General features: G+C 46.3%; 1 long non-coding RNA gene across 1 annotated transcript; it reads right to left on the bottom strand.

Moving 5' to 3' along the window:
* Window positions 1-842: 842 nt before the first annotated feature.
* On the bottom strand, window positions 843-19,976 carry LOC140900470 (uncharacterized). The gene is made up of 4 exons (XR_012155644.2): window positions 18,896-19,976; window positions 17,420-17,518; window positions 6,269-6,362; window positions 843-972 (listed from the first exon to the last, which is right to left on the bottom strand). It is a non-coding gene; the product is annotated as an uncharacterized LOC140900470 (long non-coding RNA).
* Between the last annotated feature and the right edge of the window lie 417 nt (window positions 19,977-20,393).

The raw sequence follows: 20,393 nt of genomic DNA, 5'->3' as shown, positions 1-20,393 counted from the left end.
AGTGCAACTCCCCCACCTTTTCTGCCCTTCCGGTCCTTCCTGAACAGCTTATACCCATCCATGACAGTACTCCAGTCATGTGAGTTATCCCACCAAGTCTCTGTTATTACAATCACATCATAATTCCTTGACTGTGCCAGGACTTCCAGTTCTCCCTGCTTGCTGCTCAGGCTTCGTGCATTTGTATATAGGCACTTGAGGTAACTTGCTGATCGCCCCTCTTTCTCAGTATGAGGCAGGAGCCCTCCCCTCTCACGTGCTCCTGCTCGTGCCTCCTCCCGGTATCCCACTTCCCCACTTACCTCAGGGCTTTGGTCTCCTTCCCCCGGTGAACCTAGTTTAAAGCCCTCCTCACTAGGTTAGCCAGCCTGCTTGCGAAGATGCTCTTCCCTCTCTTCGTTAGGTGGAGCCCGTCTCTGCCTAGCACTCCTTCTTGGAACATCATCCCTTGGTCAAAGAATCCAAAGCCTTCTCTCCGACACCACCTGCGTAGCCATTCGTTGACTTCCACGATTCGACGGTCTCTACCCAGGCCTTTTCCTTCCATGGGGAGGATGGACGAGAACACCACTTGCACCTCAAACTCCTTTATCCTTCTTCCCAGAGCCACGTAGTCCGCAGTGATCTGCTCAAGGTCATTCTTGGCAGTATCATTGGTGCCCACGTGAAGAAGCAGGAAGGAGTAGCGATCCGAGGGCTTGATGAGTCTCGGCAGTCTCTCCATCACATCGTGAATCTTAGCTCCCGGCAAGCAGCAGACTTCTTGGTTTTCCCGGTCGGGGCGGCAGATAGATGACTCAGTCCCCCTGAGGAGAGAGTCCCCGACCACCACCACCCGCCTCCTTCTCTTGGGAGCGGTGGTCGTGGAACCCCCAACCCTAGGACAGTGCATCCCATGCCTTCCAATCGGCAGAGTCTCCTTCTGCTCCCTTCCCTCAGATGTATCATCTAGTCCACTCTCTGCATTAGTACCTGTGGAGAGAACATGAAAACGGTTACTTACCTGTATCTGCCCTGCTGGTACATGGACGTTCCCTTTTTCTTCTGGAGGTCACATGATGCCAAATTTCTTCACCATCCTTCTGTCCCCGATGTGCAGCCTGCTCTGAATCTTCAGAACCTTGTGCCCATAGAAGCCTATCCTGACATCCACCCAGGAAATCTTCAGTTTCTCTTATGCAACGCAGGGTCGATACCTTAGCCACCTCCCTTCTGAATAATTCCTAAACCCAGCCATCAGGCTCTCATCACTAGGCGTGCTCCACTTCATAATACTTCCACAGAGAGATCTGACAGCCAGAGATAGAATCACACAGATGCTGGGCTGGAAGGGACCTCAAGAGGTCATCAAGTCCAGCTACCTGTGCTGAGGCAGCACCAAGTAAATTTAGACCATCCCTTACAGGTGTTTGTCCAACCTGCACTTATAAACTTTCAATGATGGGGACTCCACAACCTCCCTTGGAAGCCTCTTCCAGAATTTAACTCCCCTTAGAAAGTTTTCCCTGATCTCTAACCTAAATCTCCCTTGCTGCAAGTTAAGCCCATTGCTTCTTGTCCTGCCTTCAGTGCCCATGGAGAACAATTGATCATCGTCTTCATTATAACAGTCTGTCACCTATTTGAAAACGGTTATCAGGTCCCCCCTGCCCCCGTCATCTTTTCTAAAGACTAAACATGCCCATTTTTTAACCTTTCCTCACAGGTCAGGTTTTTTAAACCTTTTATCATTTTTCTTGCTCTCCTCTGGACTCTCTCCAATTTAGTCACACCTTTCCTAAGGTGTGGCACCCAGAACTGCACACAGTACTCCAGCTGAGGCCTCACCAGTCCTGAGCAGAATGGGACAGTTACCTCCCGGGTCTCACATCCAACACTCCTGTTAATACAGCTCAGAATGATATTAGCCTTTTTTTGCAACTATCTCACATTGTTGACTCATATTCAATTTGTGATCCACCAAAACCCCCAGATCCTTTTCAGCAGTACCACCACCTAGCCAGTTATTCCCCATTTTGTAGTGGTGCATTTGATTTTTCTTCCTAAGTGTAGTACTTTGCACTTGTCTTTATTGAATTATTTTAACTTATTGATTTCAGACCAATTCTGATGCTGGATATACAGACACAGTGAGTCAAGTGCTGAAAGCACTAGTAGAAATTGTTAAGAACAATTTCTGTTTGTACAGGCCTGTCCCACATCCCTGCATGCTCATCTGCAGGACAGATAAAGCCCCGAAGTTGGTTGGTGGTAGAGAACCCACCAACTATATGAGTGAGGCTGTGATGATACAGTTGTGCGACTGCACACCAGTGTCACGTTGTCCCACTGATTACAATCCCCTAATCTTAGCAAGCTAGCCACGAACCCATGAGCATACTCCATGTCATTGTTATAGCCCTAAACCTTATCACACTTGGGCTGAACCTTAGTGGATCTCACCAGCTGATCAGGATCCAGCTGATCAGGATCTCAATATCCAGAGAGAAGACCTGACCTCTATGGAACACTCAAGCGCTGCAAGCAGTGCTGCTGGTGATTCAATCCCTGGCAAAGCTCCCAGTCAGCGAGGCACAGGGAAGTCACGGTATGCCCTGGGGCTACTAACTTGACAGGACAAGTTAATAGTGGAATTAAGGTCAGCTAAGATATCAACAGAAAGAAAGCCTTGTTATGGGTCAAGTGCAGTCTCTGGGGGCAGCCACAGCTGCTCTCCCATGCACTCTGAAATCAACAAAATAGAGCTTCGTACATATCATGAGAAATGAAGCCTCTGACCTGCCAGTCCCAGCCTCCTCTGCAAAGCAGTGATTCACCACTCCAAATCACGGAGCCTAAAGGAAGGAAGGAAGCCCATGTTCCAGCCACCTCATAAAGGGAATTGGTGGATCTTTCTTTATCGTAACACTGAATTTGTTTAGGTTGCTCAGGTTACGGGTAAAGTCTTTGACTCTTCTACATGGAGGTAACAGTAGCACATAAGCAGGGTGGTCATGTTAGGCTTATTCCCAGGTATGGTTATTGTTCCATCTAATTACAAACACCCATCCTAAAGTGAGGGAAATGACTAGACAAGCTTATTCTTAGTTCTAACACTTGGGGAAAGGGAAGGGGAAAATCCCTAGAACAATGGGCTAAGTGTGAATGACTACAGTAGAGGAAAAGAAACAGGAGCGGCTCCATACATGCTCTGTTGCCAAAAGAAAGTTACTCTGTATACAGAGAACACACTTCAGAATAAACTGTTATTAAGCAAAGTAGAATACTGGCCCCTGTTTCTATGGAAAGTCTTTCCAATAAAGGGCCAGCCTGACGCCTACACCCCATTTAAATCTTCCCCGGGTGAAGATAGTCAGATCTTCTGGGGAAGCCTCAATGCTCAATCTCTTCTTTTCTTAGGCAGGACACAATTCATTTTATGGTTCTAATCTTCCAATAAGCTGGGCAGTCAGTTCTAGCTCTTTCCAAATGCTCCTTCCACCACTCAGCTAGCCAAAACACACTTTCTCCCAAGCACCCTGGATTAATGCCTAGATGTCGTCGAGGGCTCAATTCTGCAAGGTGCTGTGCACTCTCAATTCCAGCTGGGGCAATGTGCAAGGTGCTTCAATATCTTGCAGGAGGAGCTCAGCCCTTTGGGGAATCGGGCCCTTCATTCCCCAAGAAGAGATGGGCAGAATATATATCTGGGCTGCCTCTGAGACGTCACCCAAGGTACCCCATACAAATTCCACAACACCCATCTGCAGTGAAGGAATTGCCACATGGGGTCAGACTAATGCCCCAACTTATTGGATAGCCTGTCTCCGACAATGGCCCGGGCCCCTCCTGCAGTGGTCAGTATCTGTCCTTCTCCCCACCCCAATCTCTCTCTCACACACACATTCCTGGTTTTAAGCATTAAACTAATGCACTAATTGCTGAGACATTGAAAATGAGGAGAACGGGATGGCTCGGGAGATTGGATGGGGGCTAGAAAGGCTTTTACTACCAGGTTGCCGGATTCCAGTGCAGCAAGATAGTGATTCTGGCTGGGGGAATCCTCCCTAAAGACTCCTTCCTCCCTTCCAAAAGGTGATGAGGGAAGCCGTATTAGGGTATGTCTACACAGCACAGAAAAACCCTTGGCGGGCCCATCCCAGCTAACTTGGACTCTGGGACCCTCCCATCCTGCAGGGTTCTAGAACCCAGGCTCCTGGCCAAGCCTGGAAGCCTACACAGCAATGAAACAGTCCCACAGCCCGAGACGGTTAGCAAGGGCCAACTGTGGGTTTTTCCTTGCTGGGTCGACATACAATGAAAGAACCACATTCCTTCAGCAGTCTAGTGAAACCCAACACGCCTCCAGCCTTTCTTTTAACTGGCTCCTCCATCGACAACCTGAGGCCACTGACCATGACCAGAATTTTCAAAAGAGGGCAGTGCCCACCATGAGGACCCAAGCAAATAGACCAGCCTTCCATCCAGTGCCAGACCAGCTCTGTGTGTCTGTGTCTCTAGACACGCACATGTGCATTCATCCCATTCACCACTAGTCGAAGGATCATTCTGAGATCCTTCTGACCCACAGGCAGGCCACAAGAGAAGTACCCCTACTCTGAGCTTAGCTGTGCTGAGCCTGTCCCAGCCGGGAGTTACTCTTTCCATATCTCACAGGAGTCTGTCCAAACCCAGCTGTGAGAATCTTCTACCAGACAAAATCCCCTCTGGCTTCCAGTTTCTTTGAAAGGAAGGTTGTGCCTCAACCTATCAACATTTTCAGGGCTGCTGCAGGCATTTTAAACAACTACGTGACCTGGTCGGTCCAGCATGAGGAAATAACCTGATGGTTAGAAACCCCCCTATTAATTTAACTATTACTATTAATAAATGTTAAATATCTGGGCTGAGATCTGGACAAGGCCCAGAGGAAGCTAGTAGCCAAGTTCCAGGTCCTTGTGGTTCAGGAGAATTTCCTGTCTTGTCAGTGCACATTTCCTCCACCTGGAGAAGGGATGGAGTCCAAAGCAAACAACATTCCTTTTACTCACTCACCAAGGCATCAGCCGAAGAAAAGGGAGGCAGAGTAGCGTTAACATTGACAGATGGTGGCTTGGAACTTCCGCTGCTTAGAAGACCTGAGCCAGATCAGATATGGAGCCTTAAGGGCATTGATGGTAACTCCAGTAGGGATGGGCAGCAGCGTGTTACCCAAATTAATTTTGGCGGCGGCTGCTTTCCCCAGGAAGCTGCGCCCAGTGGGGCAAGGAGAAGTTTTGAACCTCCTAGAGACTGCCAACTGCATGAAGAAAGGAAGCTGACCGTTCCCCTCCTTGCCTTTCTTTGCAACTGCCCACCAGACTGCTGTGATAGGGCCATTGCATTTGGAACACAGAAGCCTGGGAAAGGTTGCCTTTTACTGCAGAATCTTGCAAAACTGGCCATGCTGAACTGCAGGCCCCAGAGGGAAAGAGTCATGTGCTTGCTTCTTCCTCTTGCTATTCCCATTGTTCATACAGAGCGATAAATACCCAGTGACTTGCCCCAGATCACACAGGAAGTCTGTGGTGGAGTAGGGAATTGAATGTTGGTCTCCCTAGTCCTGAGCTAGTGCCCTAATCACTGAACTATTCTTCCTCTCTTCATTTAGGGCTTTTCTGCAAACAAAAGGTGTACCACTCTAAATCTATGCCAGTATAAAGCAGTACAACCTCCCCTAGTATGGATGCAATTATATTGGTGTAAGGATGCTTTATGCCAGTATGGGAAGGCAAATAAGCTAAGCAGTGTAAGGCACCTTTGCACTGGTATAACTGTGCCCACACTAGCTGGGATGGACCAGTATAACTAGTTAGGTTAAAAGAAAATATCACACCCCTACCAACATAGATACCCAAACAAAATACTGTGTATAGAGCAGGCTCTAAAGTTAACCATGGTTTTGTCCATTATATACATACGAATCACTTCACCCAATACTGAAATGCAGCCGCAAAACATGGTAGCTGCTTAAACATCACCTGCAAAGGGATTTCTGCTTGTTTTTCACATTGGAAATATAGGTCCTGTCTAGGCTGAAAGATTCTATGATTGCTGAAAAACTAGCAAAATGGTGACGTGGCAAGAGAGTAACAACTGATCTGTAAAAAGGGAAAGGGAAAGCAAATCAGACTGTTAAAAACATTTTGTTTCTTAACCCCTACTTGACCTCAATGACTAATTAACAATCTGGAGAAAGGAAGACTTTGTTAAAGAACACGAACGAACACACACACACACACACCCCTACCTTGCAAACTAGTGACTCACAATAAAACATCCCTGAGCTCCCAAATGTTCTCCAGAAAAGATAGGGAAGAGCAGACCTCATGTTCCTGATACTTCTAAGGAAAAATAAGAAAGGGAAAAAATTAAAAAAAATAAATCCTTTCAAGTCCCATTACTAGATCATAAAGGTCGCTAGAAAAACTACTGCAGATCCCCATTAGCAGAGTACAACACCCACACACACAGGAAGAGAAAAAGAATCCTGTACACAACTGAATCTCCAAGAGAGGGCAAGATCATGGAGGCAGAATGTTATTACCAAACTCAGAACTTGGCTGGGACATTAAGGATAAAGGTGGCCTGCAAAAGATTTTCTTTTAACTGGGGATTGTGCCTTTTTTTTGCATCATTGTGATGGACAAAGGCAGCCTCAGAGGTGTCTCCTTTCCCCTCCAGCAAGAAAACGTTCTCTGCTTGATTTGTACCTTAGAAAGATCAAGAATGTCAAGCCTTGGTTTGGAGGTTCTGGTAAATATCTCAGATCACGTTTCCCATGTGCTGCAGAGTTAGACGAAATTGTAGTAAAAATGCCTGAGCCCATCTGACCTGTGTCTACCCTAGGCTACCACTGGTGGAGCTGTACCTGTTGGTAACTGACAAATCCTAGCACTGGCCAGGCCCCTGGATTCATCTGTAGCCTTGAGGGGCAGGAAATGCCTGACCAAGGCCTGCAATTCTTTGCAAAAGAGCTGGATTCCACTCTTAACACTGACCTGTTGAATCAATGTAAACCCCATATTCCCCCTGCTCCATACATCCCGTATTGCCTGCAGTTAACATTCCACCACAGAAATGCAATAGGAAAGTGGGAGAGCTACTGGGTGGGGAGCCATAGCTTTGAAACTAGATACCCTTATGAGCAGTTTACCTGTGGTTCTTTTAGGTCTCAGGGGTCAGCTAATTGGCATAAGCTCTGAAAGTGACACCACTCAGTGGAGACGGGAAGGGATTTGGGGATAGGGAGTAGTTCAAAGACAAGTGGTGAGATCAAAGCCACTTGTGTGCCAGCTGAGCAGTGGATGCTGAGAATTAGGAGGTGGCACCTTTAGCTTTTCAACCACACAAAAGGAGGAAATTACTCACTTTTCCCTGTTCGCTTTTGATGTAGGCAACAGCTCTTTCTTGGCAAAGCCAAAAAACCCCAGAAAACTGCTTCAGAGAGTTTAAAATTATCAGCATGCCATGCAATGAAGAATAAAGATGGAACAGGCTGGCTGGGGTTAAATAAAAACCAACCTGAACCTTTGCCTAGAAATTCAAACCCAACACAACCCCACACCTTATGGTTCTGAGGTTCAAAGCTGATTCACTTTCTCCTCCCTCTGCTTTTGTTGGCATTAGCTAGAATTGAAGTTGGCTCAACAGAAATTCTGTCACTGGGGTTTTGGCCAAGCCAAAACCAGGATCTACTGGAAATCTTATGAATGGAGATGGGCCTGACCTACAGGGTTCACATCTGGAGAAAAAACACCATAAAGATGAATGGTGTTTGGATCTGAGGTTTTAGTTCAGGCCTGGTTTTCCTTACAAGAAAGCCTGTACTCACAAAACTCCAAACCTAACTCCTTAATCAAAGACATTTGGAGTCGGAGAAGCAATCCAAACATTTGACTGATTTTCTCTAAACTAAACCCCGGAAACTTTCAAAGTTCATTTATCACTAACGGAGCAGCTCTGGATGAACAGCAGTGCTGACAGGCCTGCAACCAAGAACTAATCTCACTGGCTCACTTCAGGAATCAGTTCAATATTGCCCTCCTTGCACCACAACCCTCCCTGATGTAAACAGGTGCAACTCCATCCAAGCCAATGGAGTTTCAGCCACTTACATCAGGGCTGAATTCATAGGTGTTGGAACTAGGAATGCTGGGGGTGGTGCTGCACCCCCTGGCTTGAAGGGATTTCCATTATATACACAGGTTTCAGAGTAACAGCCTTGTTAGTCTGTATTCGCAAAAAGAAAAGGAGTACTTGTGGCACCTTAGAGACTAACCAATTTATTTGAGCATAAGCTTTCCTGAGCTACAGCTCACTTCATCGGATGCAAGTGCTCCGATGAAGTGAGCTGTAGCTCACGAAAGCTTATGCTCAAATAAATTGGTTAGTCTCTAAGGTGCCACAAGTACTCCTTTTCTTTTTATTATATACACAATTTACAGTTTGGTTCAATGGCTCACAGCACCCCCACTATAAAAATTGTTCCAGCCCCCTAGCTGAATTTGGCCATTGTCCTTTAAACCTCCCATGAATATTCTCAAGCTAACCTCATTGGCTTTGCCTCTTCTCCCCTGCCCACTTCCTCTATCCATCCAGCAGTGGCCTCCTATCACCACAGTGTCTAAGTTCCATACAATTCTGGGTAGAAATCCCAGTGCCTGATGGGGCTAAAACATTGTTGCGGGTGGTTCTGGGTATATCTCGTCAGGACCCCCCTTCCCTCCCTCCTTCCATGAAAGCAAGGGCAGACAATCGTTCCGTGCCTTTTTTCTGTGCAGACGCCATATCACGGCAAGCATGGAGCCCGCTCAGATCACTTTGGCGATTAGGAGCACATTAAACACCACACACATTATCCAGCAATATATACAGCACCAGAACCTGGCAAAGCAAAACCGGGCGAGTAGGTGACGTCAGCGCAGTGACGAGAGTGATGAGGACATGAACACAGACTTCTCTCAAAGCACGGGCCCTGGCAATGGGGGCATCATGGTGCTAATGGGGCAGGTTCATGCGGTGGAACGCCGATTCTGGGCTCGGGAAACAAGCACAGACTGGTGGGATCGCATAGTGTTGCAGGTCTGGGACGATTCCCAGTGGCTGCGAAACTTTTGCATGCGTAAGGGCACTTTCATGGAACTTTGTGACTTGCTTTCCCCTGTCCTGCTTCCTCTCATCACGCTGCTGCCACCTTTCAGCTTCAGCCCTTTCTTCAGCCCGCCACTTACTCTCTTCAGCCCGCCACCTCTCCTCCCGGTCATTCTGTGCTTTTCTGACATTGTCTGCCTCCACGCATTCGTCTGTGCTCCGTCAGTGTGGGAGGACAGCATGAGCTCAGAGAACATTTCATCGCGAGTGTGTTTTTTTCGCCTTCTGATCTTCGCTAGCCTCTGGGAAGGAGAAGATCCTGTGATCCTTGAAACACATGCAGCTGGTGGAGAAAAAAAAGGGACAGTGGTATTTAAAAAGACACATTTTATAGAAGAATGGGTACACTCTTTCACGGTAAACCTTGCTTTTAACATTACATACATAGCACATGTGCTTTCATTCCAAGGTCGCATTTTGCCTCCCCCAGCGCGTGGCTAGCACCTCCCCCCTCCCCCCTCCCCATGGCTAACAGCGGGGAACATTTCTGTTCAGCCACAGGCAAACAGCCCAGCAGGAATGGGCACCTCTGAATGTTCCCTTAAGAAAAGCATGCTATTTCAACCAGGTGACCATGAATGATATACTCTCCTGAGGATAACACAGAGAGATAAAGAATGGATGTTGTTTGAACGCCAGCAAACATACACTGCAATGCTTTGTTCTACAATGATTCCCAAGTACGTACTACTGGCCTGGAGTGGTAAAGTGTCCTGCCATGGTGGATGGAATAAGGCTGCCCTCCCAGAAACCTTTTGCAAAGGCTTTGGGAGTACATCCAGGAGAGCCGCGAATGCCAGGGCAAATTAATCATGCTTGTTTTTAAACCATGTATAGTATTTTAAGAGGTACACTCACCAGAGGTCCCTTCTCCACCTGGTGGGTCCGGGAGGCAGCCTTAGGTGGGTTCGGGGGGTACTGGCTCCAGGTCCAGGGTGAGAAACAGTTCCTGGCTGTCAGGAAAACTGGTTTCTCCACTTGCTTGCTGTGAGCTATCTAGAACCTCATCATCATCATCTTCCTCATCCCCAAAACCTGCTTCTGTGTTGCCTCCATCTTCATTGAAGGGGTCAAACAACACGGCTGGGGTAGTGGTGGCTGAACCCCCTAAAATGGCATGCAGCTCATCACAGAAGCGGCATGTTTGAGGCTCTGACCCGGAGCGGCCGTTCGCCTCTCTGGTTTTCTGGTAGGCTTGCCTCAGCTCCTTAAGTTTCATGCGGCACTGCTTCGGATTCCTGTTATGGCCTCTGTCCTTCATGCCCCGGGAGATTTTGACAAATGTTTTGGCATTTTGAAAACTGGAACATAGTTCTGATAGCACGGATTCCTCTCCCCATACAGCTATCAGATCCCGTACCTCCCGTTCGGTCCGTGCTGGAGCTCTTTTGCGATTCTGGGACTCCATCATGGTCACCTCTGCTGATGAGCTCTGCATGGTCACCTGCAGCTTGCCACGCTGGCCAAACAGGAAATGAGATTCAAAAGTTCGCGGGCCTTTTCCTGTCTACCTGGCGAGTGTATCTGAGTTGAGAGTGCTGTCCAGAGCGGTCACAATGGAGCACTCCGGGATAGCTCCTGGAGGCCAATACCATCGAATTGTGTCCACAGTACCCCAAATTCGACCCGGCAAGGCCAATTTCAGTGCTAATCCCCTTGTTGGGGGTAGAGTAAGGAAATCGATTTTAATAGACCTTTAAGTCGAAAAAAGGGCTTCGTCGTCTGGTGCAGGGTTAAATCGATTTAACGCTGCTAAATTCGACCTCAGCTCCTAGTGGAGGCCAGGGCTCAGACACACACAGTAGTTAATGGGACGCTCTCCTTCAACTCAAATACAAGAGGTCTGAGCTACTTGAGCAACAAGACCTGGGTCCTATCCCCGCTGAAATTACCACGGCTTGCAGCATAGTGACAAAGGGGAAGCCTTCGATAGCTGTGGATGTGTTTCACTGCACTGGCAAAGGGATGGTCTCAACCATTCAATAGGTCTTTCCCATCTCAACCTACTATGACCTTAACTTTTGAAAATGTTACCCCAAGTTCTGCAAGGTTAACCCTCCCACTCTTGCATAAATGCCTCTGGGATCTTTGTGGCACCTTAGAGACTAACCAGTTTATTTGAGCATAAGCTTTCGTGAGCTACAGCTCACTTCATTGGATGCATGCCGTGGAAAATATAATGGGGAGATTTATATACACAGAGAACATGAAACAATGGGTGTTACCATACACACTGTAACGACAGTGATCAGGGAAGGTGAGCTATTACCAGCAGGAGAGCAGGGGGAAAAAAACCTTCTGTAGTGATAATCAAGGTGGGCCATTTCCAGCCTGGACCAGTCCACACAAGAGATCCACTTCTGGACACTACCGTGCTAATAAGCGATGGCCACTTAAACACCACCCTATACCAGAAACCTACTGACCGCTATTCCTACCTACATGCCTCCAGCTTTCATCCAGACCACACCACACGATCCATTGTCTACAGCCAAGCTCTACGATACAACTGCATTTGCTCCAACTCCTCAGACAGAGACAAACACCTACAAGATCTCTATCAAGCATTCTTACAACTACAATACCCACCTGCTGAAGTGAGGAAACATATTGACAGAGCCAGAAGAGTACCCAGAAGTCACCTACTACAGGACAGGCCCAACAAAGAAAATAACAGAACACCACTAGCCATCACCTTCAGCCCCCAACTAAAACCTCTCCAACCCATCATCAAGGATCTACAACCTATCCTGAAGGACGACCCATCACTCTCACAGATCTTGGGAGACAGACCAGTCCTTGCTTACAGATAGCCCCGCAACCTGAAGCAAATACTGACCAGCAACCACACACCACACAACAGAACCACTAACCCTGGAACCTATCCTTGCAACAAAGCCCATTGCCAACTGTGTCCACATATCTATTCAGGGGACACCATCATAGGGCCTAATCACATCAGCCACACTATCAGAGGCTCGTTCACCTGCACATCTACCAATGGGATATATGCCATCATGTGCCAGCAATGCCCCTCTGCCATGTACATTGGCCAAACTGGACAGTCTCTATGTAAAAGAATAAATGGACACAAATCAGACGTCAAGAATTATAACATTCAAAAACCAGTTGGAGAACATTTCAATCTCTCTGGTCACTCGATTACAGACCTAAAAGTGGCAATTCTTCAACAAAAAAACTTCAAAAACAGACTCCAATGAGAGACTGCTGAATTGGAATTAATTTGCAAACTGGATACAATTACCTTAGGCTTGAATAAAGACTGGCAGTGGATGGGTCATTACACAAAGTAAAACTATTTCCCCATGTTTATTCCTCCCTGCCCCCCCCCCCCCCGCTGTTCCTCAGACGTTCTTGTCAACTGCTGGTAATGGCCCACCGTGATTATCACTACAAAAGGTGTCGTCCTCGTCTCCCTCCCTTCCCCCCCACCCCCCCTCCCGCTCTCCTGCTGGTAATAGCTCACCTTACCTGATCACTCGCCTTACAGTGTGTATGGTATCACCCATTGTTTCATGATGTTCTTGTTAACTCCTGGAAATGTGCTGGAAATGGCCCACCTTGATTATCACTTCAAAAGGTTTTCTCTCCCCCCACCCCACTCTCCTGCTGGTAATAGCTCATCTTAAGTGATCACTCTCCTTACAATGTGTATGATAAACACCCATTTTTTCATGGTCTGTGTGTATATAAATCTCCTCACTGTATTTTCCACTTTATGCATCCGATGAAGTGAGCTGTAGCTAAGGAATTCCTATGCTAAAATAAATTGGTTAGTCTCTAAGGTGCCACAAGTACTCCTTTTCTTTTTGCAGATACAGACTAACGCGGCTGCTACTCTGAAATCTGGGATCTTTATGGATTACAAGTAGTCAAGACTTCAGTTTTACATCTTATCTTCAAGATAGCAGGAAGTGTCAGACAGGCCACAGGTCTGTCAGCAACTGACAGATGCATCATTACCATGCAAAGATGGTTTAAAGCAGTTCCAGATCATTACATTGATTCTCAGCAGCAAGGCTGAGCTGTTACAGCAGCTTTATAAAGTCATAATGATGGTAAAGAGTGCACAGAAAAAATATATAACATACTGCAGGCCAGTACAGAGAGACCTTTATATAAAGAACAGTCTTTTAGAAGTTTGTGGTCAATTTGTCTATTGATCCTCAATTGAGCTGTGTATTATCCTAGATCAATGTCAATAGCCATAAATGTCCACTGGGGATTAAACCCATACCCGCAAATGCACTTCACTGGGGACAGACTCAGATCCAGTGTTGCAAAAGCTATTTCTAATTAAGCCCCCTTGATACATTTCTAAGTACAAACGGCACAGAAACACCACATTCAAGACTGCTGTAATCATATCAGTCCCAGTCATGTTTTGGACTCCTTTTGTAGTAGTGCGGGAGCTAAGGCTTACTGAGGATGATCAGCCAATAGACTAAATGGATGGCAATTTATCTGCCTTGGAGGGACCAAGGGCTGAGTTGACCCCGCGAGGACTGGAGCAAAGAAGTTCTGTCTACTCCAAGCCTAAAGCTCAGACAGCGAAGCCATCCCCAACACATGCTGTACATGCATCTACCTACCCTACCCATTACCCTGTGAGGTGCTCAGATGCTGTCTTTGATGTATTTCTTCTCACAACATCCCTTTGAGGTAGGAAAATGCTATGATCCCCATTTTACAGATTGTGAGCTGAGGCACAGAGAACCGAAGCATCTTACCTAGGCTCATACAGGAAGTGCATGATGAAGCAGGAACTCAAACCCCCATCTCCCAAGTACTAGCCTAATGTCCTGATCACTAAACCATTCCTCCTCTCTAAGCATTACTCTGAGCATGACTCCAGCCCAATGCAGGCATTGCAGTAATGTACCAGGAACAACAGTGCACTGACACTGTAGGACTACATTAAATTATTTCAGTGCTGTGGGAGGGAGAGCTCAGTGGTTTGAGCATTGGCCTGCTAAACCCACGGTTGTGAATTCAATCCTTGAGGGGGCCATTTAGGGATCTGGGGCAAAAATTGGGGATTGATCCTGCTTTGAGCAAGGGGGTTGGACTAGATGACCTCCTGAGGTCCCTTCCAACCCTGATATTCTATGATTCTATGTGAAGAATTAAGTTAGCTGCTGAACATGGTTTGTTCCATGTACACTAACCACAAAGTTGTGGTCAGCATTCTGTCACCTAACTCAGCTATTCACAGCCATGTTCAAACATGGTAACATTTCATACTACAGACCAGCCTTTACAGATGCCATCCTAAGATTGAGCTGTTACAGCAAGGTCCTTTCTGGCCATCTCTAGGGGCTGCTGCAGGTGGAATTTAAAGTGCCCAGGACATCTATCAAACACCTTAGCATCCTGGCTAATATTCCTTCGCTCAGCAAAATAGGTTCTTGTGTCCATAGCTAAGACTGAACACTGTAACATGGTCAGATATGCTCCTGGGGCTGATTCTACAACTCTTACTCATGCTAAGTAGCACTACGCAAGCAGTCTCATTAATTAGATTACCTGTCTGAGCACGTAGCACTCAAAGGAAAGATTGTAGGATCAAGCCCACAGAACCTGTACATACACTGTCTTGCACCCTGTGCCGTCATTTACCCTTGTGCAAAGTGGGTAAAAAAGATTACTATTAGGGTAAGAGAATGGAGAAGTCTGGTTTGACGGTATTTTACAACCACTTTGCACAGGTGTAAATAACCACACAAAGCACATCTTGGAGAATCAGGCCCCTGATTCTGCCAGATGCAGCTGCATTCATAGAGCACAATGCAGTAGAGAATCAAAACCTCTAATGTGGCAGTGATTGGGAAGCCTGTACCACTGCGGCCTGTGCTGTTCCCATTCTAGAGATCAAAAAGAGGCAGGGCTGTCAAGCCACCACCTTTTACCAGTGCATCATTCACTTAACACAACACACTGTAAAAGGTGAATTAGATTTTGTTTCCTTTCAAACTGAATCATCCAGTTCAGTCACGATCGACATCAAACCATGGCTTCTGTTTCCAGCCAAATCTGAAGCATTTGGAAGACCAAAAAAATTAATTTAATCCCCTTTCAAGTTACACATCAAGATAGTTTTAATGGTTGATGCCATCTGGAGCCTATTTATTATTTTTAAACCTAAGGAAAATATCCACTTGCCTGGTCGCCCAGTGGATTGTTTCCATGAGTCCCACAACATACAGCGAGTAAGATACAAACACCTTGGTTAGAGCCCCAACATCTGCGTCAAATGAAATCTAGCAACTGGATTTGAGTCTGTTCATGAGACATTCATGTAGGATGTAAACATATGAGACATAACTCCAGCTGGGGAATTATTATTAACTCCTGAAAATTCTCTCTCATTTTATTTTTATAAGATATTTGACGGAGAGTAACATTTCAACTGGGCGGGTGGAAACAAGATGTCAAACTTTTTATTTTCTTGGTAGTAAATATAAGTTTGAATTTTGTGAATTCAGGGCTGGTGAAAGGAGACGGCCTATTGGATCCCTGTCGGGATGGGTTGAGATCCCAAAGGAGTTCCATCCAAAAGGAACAGAAATACATCCCACTCCAAACAAAAAAATAAGGAAGGCAAAAGCTACAAAAGAACAGGAGTCAAGTAATGACATGGGACAAAGAATGCAAAAACAGGAAAGGCGAGTGCTGGTGGATGGTGATAACTTGACAGCCTTGGGAACTGAAATCCTTTTTTCTACAGATCAGGTAGAGCAAGGGGCAGTGGAGGTGCACAACAACCCCCTATGTACCCAGCCGATGGGCCTCAACCCTCATCTGGAAGGACCCCTTGAGGGGTAAGGGAGGAGTACAGTCTCTGTAGCCCATTCCAACCTTGATCTTTTAAGGAATCTTACAAACCCACAGGGTTGGTGAAATGTGAACATATTGGATTGCAACGCAAACCCCTACTATCTGCGGGTACAGACACACACACATATTGATGCAGTCTGCAGCAAAACATACTGTTTACCAAAGGGACAGATTTGTGTCTGAGAAATTATCATGTCTCCCCCATTGCAAAATGTTGAATCCCAATAAATGGGGTGTGGATAATAAAATGTCATGCAGTTTTGCCACCACTTTTTTCAAATATGCCATTAGGATCTGGGGGCTGAAAGCCAGGCAGGAAAATTTTTCACTTGCTCTGAAGCTGAGATAGGAATCAAAATTGTTACCAGAACAAAAAGGAAAACTTCTATATTAATTTGAAAACATCACATGGGGAAAGAATTCTCAGATGTATTAGTCCCATCAAGCTACATTATCTTCATCATAAAAAGAGTGTTTTCGATCAACTTTTAAGACATCGTTTTATGTTATAATAGAGAACAGATTTTCATCACATAGTTTCCTCACTGAATTTATAAATTACTTTCAGTATGTCAGAAGCCTCCGGCTTTTGCTCCATGCATCTGCAAAAAAAATTTTAAAGCATCCCTGGCCTAATCTAACTCCACTGGCTTAAGGGAAGGTCCCTCTGAGAGATCAATAATAGGAAAGGCTCTTACTCAAGAACTGCCAGTATCACAGACAAGAAAACTATTTGGGTCAGTTTCAAATGCAGAGCGAAAACTAGGAAATTAAAATTAACCATCCCCAGGCCAGATTCTCACACACAAACCCATTAATTTTAAAAGCAGAGATCACTCAGGACCTCCTCATGGGAGGGGCTGAGAACCCCTCCACTCCTACTGAAGTCAACGGGAGTCGAGGAGCTCAGCAGCTCACAGGATCATGCCCTTGATCTTTCAACCAGTCAAGCATCTTGAATGTGCATCTGTTTAATAAGGAGACCTGGAAATGATTGGATGTCTACTAGGGACCCCCAAATCCTGTGAGATGCTTTTGATGGGTTCCCTCAAAGCCCACTGAAAGATCTCAGCAGTTTGCAGTATTAGGCCCTTAAAGATTAGCAAGAGGTCCCCAGTGTCTCACCAACATTGACTAGTTATGCAGATGTTCCAGTTGTTAACTAACTCCCACTCCAAACCCCAACACACATTAGTTTAATAGTAGAGGATTCCCCACTTGTTTCTATTATGAGCTGCTGCTTCCTTGTCAAGCCACACATCTTTAGCAAAGGGGAAGCAAATCAGTTCTCAAGGTAATAATGTTCTTCTGGCACAACTGTTTCCATTGCAAAGTTTTGTTCTATGCATAGCAGTCACATCAGAAGAAGAATGGCCAGTAAAACTCTTACCTCCTGTCTGGTCAATGTGATCACGGGATCTGGGCTTCTGCTTGTGCTCTCACTGCTTCCAGTCTACCCTTTGTGGCTTATCTCAAGAGAAGGCATGCTCTGTTTTATCCAATTGGGCAGGAAAAATGCAAAAGAATCTTAAAGATACTGGAACCACTGTATCGAACTACAACAAAGAATAAATCGCTGACATTTTTAAAGTGTTTGCAGAATGTCATAATGTAATAACAATCAGTGAGCAGTAATTTGGTGGGCTGTGTAAATTGACTTTGATGAGTTTCAGTCCAGTTCCCAGTGGAAAAGTGTCCAGGTTACAAAAACTATCATCAAAACCAGTGGTCTCCAACCTTTTTAAGCACAAGATCACTTTTTGAATATAAGTGCAACCCAGGATTTACCACAAAGAAAATGTAAAAACAACAGTAATCACATAAACCTAAATACCCTTGCCTCACCCCACCCCTTCTCTGAGACCCCACCGCACTCACTCCATCCCCCCCCACACTGTTGCTTGCTCTCCCCTACCCTCACTCACTTTCACCAGGCTTGACAAGGGGTTATGGTGCTGCGGGCTCTGGGCTAGGGCCGAGGGGTTTGGATTATGGGCGGGGCTCCAAGCTGAGCCTGGGGCAGGGAGCTGGGGTGCAGGAGGTGGTTCAGTGTGTGGACTCTGGGAGGGAGTTTGAGTGTAGAAGTGGGTGTGGGGTGCTTGTTCCAGGAGGGGGCTCAGGGCTTGAGCAGTGGGTTGGGGTGCAGGCTCCGGGCTGAGCTGGGGCAGGGGGGTGGAGTGCAGGAGGGGGTTCGGGGTGCAGGCTCTGGGAGGGAGTTTGGGTGCAGGAGGGGGCTCAGGGCTGGGGCAGGAGATTGGGGGGGAAGAAGCGCTGGCTCTGGGAGGGGGCTTAGGGCTCTGGCAGTCGGTAGGGGTGCAGGCTCTGGGATGGGGTTGGGGTGCGGGAGAGGGCTCAGGGCCGGGGCACAGGCTCCAGCTGGGTGCCGCTTACCGCAGGCAGCGATGCAGCAGAGCTAAGGCAGGCTCCCTGCCTGCCCTGGCCCCACACCGCTCCCGGAAATGGCCAGCATGTTCGGCAGCAGCTCCTGGGGAGGAAGGGGCAGGGGGTCTCCCGTGTGCTGCCCTGTCCGCAGTCACTGCCCCCACAACTCCTTGACTTGCAGTCTCAGCAGAGACACCAATTTAAGCAGGCCTTGAAGAGGTAGTGTGGTTCAGCAGATAACACCAGGAATCAGAACATCTGTTCCCAGTTCTGCCCCTGACTCACTGATTGATGATTTTTTTTATGCTGGGCAAATTACTTTACCTCTCTGTGCTAGGGTTCTCCATCTGTAAAATGAGCACTGTAAAGACCTTGGAGTTTTATGGATAAAAAGCACTAGATTGTAACTTCCTTTTTACTTCTAGGGATGGTGGTTTCTCCAGCTGAGATATATCAAGAACTTGGGGGGAGAGGGAGAGCTTACCTTTTGCTCTCCATGCTGTATCTGTTCCGTTGCCAGGAGCTGGGAGTGGACAACAGGGGATGGACCACTCAATGATTGCCTGTTCTGGTCACTCCCTCTGAAGCACGTGGCATTGGCCACTGTCAGAAGATAGGACACTGGGCTAGATGGACCTTTGGCCTAACCCAGTATGGCCATTCTTATGCTCTTAGAGGACATCAAGCCCCATGGCTATCAAGACAGCACCATTCTTAAGCACTAAATTTACACCATTAAATGAAAAAAAATTACTAAATAGGAGGCCATATTCTCAACAGTACCAGTCTTGCAAACAATCATGATTTTATCATCTTGCACTATATGCAGCTTTTATTAAAGCCCCAATTCCTGGAGTCTTGTGAATATATGAGACTCTCAGCTTTCATTTAAAAACAACAAACGTTTCTGGCCCTCATGGTTGAAGAGAAAAGCTGGAAAACGTGATCTGCATGCACCATAAAAACTCAAAAAACAGAAGGAAAATGAGAAGAACGCAGTATGTATTTTTAAATTTATTTTTTAAGACAATATAATAATTTTTAGAGGGCTGACTCATTATTTTTGAACACTTGGGGATGGCTGCAGTCTGATGTTATAGAGACAGGCCTTGCCTAACTCAGAGCTTATGGAATTTCTTTAGCCCACTGCAAAATTCTGCTAAATCAAGTGGGGCTGGAAATTAATAAAGTTTTAACTTGCAAGGGAAACCAGACTGGACAGTTACTTTCTGTCCTTAGTAGGTTTCATACACCACCTCCATGCTGTTGTCTAGATTGCCAATGCTCCAGAGAAACGGTTAAGTAAATGTTTAAATACATCGCTTTTCAACACCTTTTAAAAAATTCACACACAAAAATGTTTCCCAAGGTTTGTTTACATTAGGTTATGAAGACACCCAACCTCATTTGTTTGTTACACAAGCTTGTGCTGCCCCCTCTTGTTCTGGCAGGAGCAGAGCTGGCAACAAACCCTCAGCTGAGATTATTGACGTCCATGTAGTTCTGCTTTATTCGGAATGGGAGGTCTGGCAACACTTACCCTCTGGAAACAAAAAGAAAAGGAGTACTTGTGGCACCTTAGAGACTAGCCAATTTATTTGAGCATGAGCTTTCGTGAGCTACAGCTCACTTCATCGGTGTAGCTCACGAAAGCTCATGCTCAAATAAATTGGTTAGTCTCTAAGGTGCCACAAGTACTCCTTTTCTTTTTGCGAATACAGACTAACACGGCTGTTACTCTGAAACCTCTGGAAACAGAACTGGCACCTCTTCCTCTCTCCTGCTATCATCAGTCTGATACAGTATTACACAGAAAGAGGGTTCAGAGGTTTGATCTATTACAGCTAATGCTGCGCACCTGTCTGTCCATTATAGATAAGGAGTTTACAAAGCATACAGAGAGATGAGAGGCCTCATATGGTTCTGGTGTAACCAGGCTTATCTCCCATTGACTCCAATGCATCTGGTTTCATCTGGGCTGA

Source organism: Lepidochelys kempii, chromosome 19 (assembly GCF_965140285.1).
Source record: "Lepidochelys kempii isolate rLepKem1 chromosome 19, rLepKem1.hap1, whole genome shotgun sequence".
In the NCBI taxonomy this organism is placed as follows: Eukaryota; Metazoa; Chordata; order Testudines; family Cheloniidae; genus Lepidochelys; species Lepidochelys kempii.
Note: the sequence above shows the minus strand (reverse complement) of the source record. Positions and strands in the feature narration are given on the sequence as shown.